This window comes from Suricata suricatta, chromosome 4 (genome assembly GCF_006229205.1).
Source record: "Suricata suricatta isolate VVHF042 chromosome 4, meerkat_22Aug2017_6uvM2_HiC, whole genome shotgun sequence".
Taxonomy (NCBI): domain Eukaryota; kingdom Metazoa; phylum Chordata; class Mammalia; order Carnivora; family Herpestidae; genus Suricata; species Suricata suricatta.
Genome location: NC_043703.1, coordinates 8,952,269 through 8,957,087, shown reverse-complemented (window position 1 = coordinate 8,957,087; position 4,819 = coordinate 8,952,269). Strand labels below are relative to the sequence as shown.

Sequence of the window (4,819 nt, the reverse complement as noted above, 5' to 3'; positions counted from 1 at the left end):
ATTCGTGGTTGACACTGTTGGAAAGGAGTAAGCATTAAGTGAACTTAACCAAGCGTCAGTTCTGATACTTGCGGTTACATTCCCACAGTTAAATTTCTCAAATAATCCTGTGTTCACTATTAATTCGTTGAATAAAAATTCATTGAAAACCTGCTCTGTATGGTAAGTAGAGTTTTTGTCAGGAAACAGTGATAAAAGCAATAGTGCCCAACAATTGTTGGGTGACTTTCTTAGATAGTAGATTAAATGAACAAAAACTTCAGTTTCCCTGCAAAACATGTCTGCATCATGCCTTCCTTCACCTCCATGTTTAAGGTAGGCCCTAAGAATTCCTTCTTTGAACCTCCCTTCCTTTTGTCACCCTACCTTTTTCATTCTTAACAAAGCAGAAAGTCAGTGTGTAGCAACTAAAGAAATACACAGAAGAAACACCAGGAAACACTTGGTCCTTGAAGAGCAGAACAGTGCATCTCGGGAGCCATTACGGAGGAACTGTGAAATCTCAGAAAAGTCGCTGCCCTTCAGTGCAAACGTGCAGCTCTTACAAGGAAATCTGGAATCAGCTTCACAAAATGAAACCCTGAACAACACAGACTATGGTACTGGTCAGGAAGAAGCGTCCCTTGTATTTTCTAGACCCACAGTCCCTCCTGGAGGTACCCCTATGACGACACTCAAAGGTTTTATTACGAATATAGATACCACAATGCAAGGTCTGCTTTAAAACTTAATAAGGGGGAAGAAAACTTAAGAGAGGAGCTTCAAATATACTGTTAAATCCCAACTGTCTGGCCCCAAGGCATAAAAAAAACTATTTTGAATAAATGCTTCCATTTTGAGACATCTACAGGGTATTTATAGGAAGATTATGAGTCAACTGAGTGAGTTACGGTGCCAAAATGTACAAAGGAATGAAAATTTTGATTGTTGTCCCTGTTGCCATATGTATATATATAAAAAAAAAACAACTCAGAAAAGTCCCCAGTGTTTGTGTTGCTAAAACATGGAAGACAGGGTTTGAACATTGTTGAAGAAATGGTTTCGTGTGGGAAATGTTAAATATAGTCTAGAATTACCTTCGGCACGTTCTGAAAGCAATGCATCCTTTGAACAAATACTCTCTGTTTTAGAAGCTGTGGAAAGATGAGCCTAGGCTGGATAGGCGTACAGCCAAAGTTGTCCTCATGGCTAAAACCGAGTTTAAATGATCATGCATTGGATTTCATACTTGATAACTTGGATTTAATTTCAAAAAAGAAAAATCCACTCTCCCAGAAAGTCAATGCTTGGGAGCCTGTCTAAACTGCTGTCCTTTGGTTCCTGAGGGGCCCCTGCTCTGCAAACTCATTTTGCTACTTCAGTAACTAAAGCTTCTTGGAAGGAGTCCAAGGCCAACTCCGATTACACGGAATCCCACTCTAAAGGCAAGCATGTCAGAGGAGAAGAGCCTCACGCCTGTTTGGTGTTGCAGCCATGCAGTCTGGATTTGATGTCTCCATTTGGTACATGCTCAGTGTTTAGAAATGCAGAGGTTGTGGCCCATCTGTGGCTCACCCAGCTCTACGGGAACCCAGGATGAGTCGGCAGGCTGAGAAGGGGAAGGAGGAAAAAATGCTTACTTTCTTTTTTTCTCCCGTCTCCTCCTGTTTTCCCACTTCTAAATGCCATGACAGCCCTCCATGTAAAGCAAGTCGTTTTAAAAGAATAACATATATTTAAATGAGTAACAGAGGCGTACCAGATGTTTTTGGCACCTAAAACAGCTTTAGCGAAAGGCAAAAGCAGAGCTGAAAGACACCAGAACAAGTAAGAAATAGCAAGTGACGATGAGTTCTACCAAGCCCTGCTTGTGTCGTCTCCAAGTTACATGGCAGAGAGAAAGACTGCGTTCAGAAACGGAGGTGCTTGGGGCCATGAGTTCATGAGATCTTCTAAATGAGCTCTGCCGAACTAGGTCCAGGACATCTGCTGCATACCCTCCTTGCCACTGTCACTGGTCCGCATAAAATTATCTTTGATGACAACTTGTCTTAAATTCGATGCTTTCCCAAAACCCCATCAAGCCATGGAAGCGTGAGTATCTCATGAGTGTGGCTCAATAAGTGTGTCTATCTGAGGGTCTGGGCTTCCTTTGTCTGTGGTACAGTATGTTTCTGAGGAGATAGCCTTGACCTGACCTTAGTATTTACCTTCATTGTGGATTTTTTTCCCAACCACAATGCTTAGCAGCTGTCACTCAAAGTCTAGTGACCTAGATTAGTACCAAACTGACCTGTGATGCCCATTGGTCAGTCCAAACTGTCATTGCTAGTTTAAAGAAATCTGTCAAGCCCTCCTCCAGGCTAAGTGCCTCAGACTTCGTATTCCCTATCTCATGATTTGCCTAAAATACAATCACCTTGCATGACTCATACAGTGCAATTTGAATCAGGTAACATTTATTCTAAACATACAGCCGTTGCTAAACTAGGAGAATAGGGGAAAGTAGGACATTTAAGCGTGTGTGTGTGTGTGTGTGTCTGCTAATAGTATTGTGAAACACTGGACGTTTCTATGAAGACGGTAGATTTACTTTATATGCAGGATTTCTAAGCCGCTGCAATTTATTTTAGCAAGCATGTACATATTGTGTAAGTATAATCTTCATGTTCTTTTCCAGTTATATGTTACATAAAAGCAACTACAAAAAAACTTTTAAATTAACACCTCTTATTTAAATGCTAATAACTTTGCAGTAGATAAATAACTTTGTCCTGAAGTACATTACTCCATTATCCACTTATTTTCACATCAACATGAGTAGATGGCAGTGCTTTAAAAGTCCTCCAGGAAGGCTTGACCAAACTACCTATAGACTTCTTGACAATTTAGAAATTAGGAACAATCAGTAATTTGTTCTAAAATTTGCAAAGATTGGGAAGAATTCTTAATCTAAGAAGTCTTCACACTGAATTCTTGATCCTAGTACTGGTACTTGGAGGTATTCTGCCAAACTTCCTAGTCTGAAACCAGTTAATTGTCCTCATTTCAGATTTAAGACCACATAATAGGTAGTAGTCAATCTGTTCTTTTTGGTTTTAACAGTTAAGAGGATTTTAGTCTTTGTTTTATTTTAATTACCCAATTAACTACTTGGTTATACTGCTATCTTGGGATCGAAAACCTGCAAACAATTTTAGGCTTCATGGTAATAGCAGAAAGAGAACGGATCTACCAGTTACGATCCTGAAAGGGAACAGTTAAGCATGGATTTGAGTCAAGTTCAAAAAGCAAAACTTTTACAAGATGAGGTAGCGTGACACATTCATGTCACATTTTTAAAGCAGTTTACAAAATGCTCCAGTTCCCAGGTTGGAACTCTAACTTCCAGCAACCTAAGACTACGCTCTCCTATTAGAATAGTTGGCGATGCCGTTAGACACTCTTTGAATTAACTTATCAATTCACACCCAAGTACTTTAGCATTCATAAGCTGCAAAATAAATTACTCTAAAAATAATGTGTCATTTGACACCTTCCAAAATGCCTTGGAAGGAAAAAAAATCTACTTTATTCCAGAGAGATGAAAGTGGGTGGGGTGGGGGAGGTGTAATAAAAATATCTTGAATCGTGTATACGGGGGAAATTAGTGTTTCCAGTAAAATTATTTACCAAAAAAAAAAAAAGTTATAACGGTCAGGAAGGAAACTTACTGTCCCCAGCCCAATGCTTTCCCACCTTCCAGCACTATGGAGGGATTGACTTCAAGGTCCCTAGACAAATGTCCCAGTCTAAAAAAAAAAAAAGAAAAAAAGTGCTTTACAGTATTCCTTTCTCAAAAGGGAGCCAAATCTTTTCACAGGACAGGAAAAGGCCTCGAAACCCATTATTTTTACTGCGTGAAGGAATAATCCCTCCCTCCCAACGGCAGCCCTTGACTGGTCCCACTTGGGTAAGTCTTGAAAAAGGGTCTTCACAGTAACTCGTCATACAGTAGTGTGTGGATCTAGGCATCACCCAAACATCAGCAAGCTCTGGGTGGGATGCGGGCTTGGGGTACACCTCCCAACTGAATTAGAAATGCGGGTGGTAAGGTGACAACAAGGCTTTCTCCTTGGCCACTGCTGGGGATGTTGGTATCAGCTCAGAGTTGCTAAACGCTGAGGAGTTGGGAGAAGGGTAAAAGGACAGGGGACGGAGTTGTGGGGGGCTGGGGGGGGGGACAGAGGAGGATGGTGAGAAAGGGGCAGAGCTACAGCACGGGGATGAGAATTCCAGGGCAGAGGCCCAGAGCCCACTGCAGCAGGGCGCCCACGGGCAGCAGCCGGACACTTGTCCCAGAGCCTCACAGCCACCCAGACGGCCCAGCTGGGGCAACTGCCCGGGGGTCCCCGCCGGCAGGCGAGCATCTGCCCTTCGGACGGACCAGCAACTCGCTGTTTCCCTTCTGCTGCAGCCGCGGGGGCCTCGCAGTGCGCTCAGCCTCCACACCCACCGCCTCCATCCCCGCCCACCCCCTCCGCCCACTCCCCCCACTCCTCCCGCTCTCACTCCCGGCACTCGAGGACGGCAGCCCCCTCGGAGCGAGCCGCCCCAGCTACGCTGCGTTTGCAAGGTTCGGAGGCAGGGAGGCAGCGGCCACTTGCTGCCCGATCGCGGGCGCTCCGGGTACCAGCGCGGTCCCCGGCGGAGCTCGGGGTGTCAGGGCGGCCGCGGGGAGCCATGATCTACTACACCGCAGTGCCAGCGTCAGGAGCCTCCCGCGCCCCGGCCATCACTGCAGGACGGCCGGTGCCCCGCCCCCCCCCCACCCCCCAGCGCGGCCCGGACACAAACACCG

At 44.8% G+C, this 4,819-nt stretch overlaps 1 protein-coding gene across 1 annotated transcript in view; it reads right to left on the bottom strand.

The window, feature by feature from the left end:
* FGF14 (fibroblast growth factor 14) overlaps positions 1 to 4,819 on the bottom strand; it is a 612,348-nt gene that overhangs the window by 605,714 nt on the left and 1,815 nt on the right. The window lies entirely within an intron of this gene.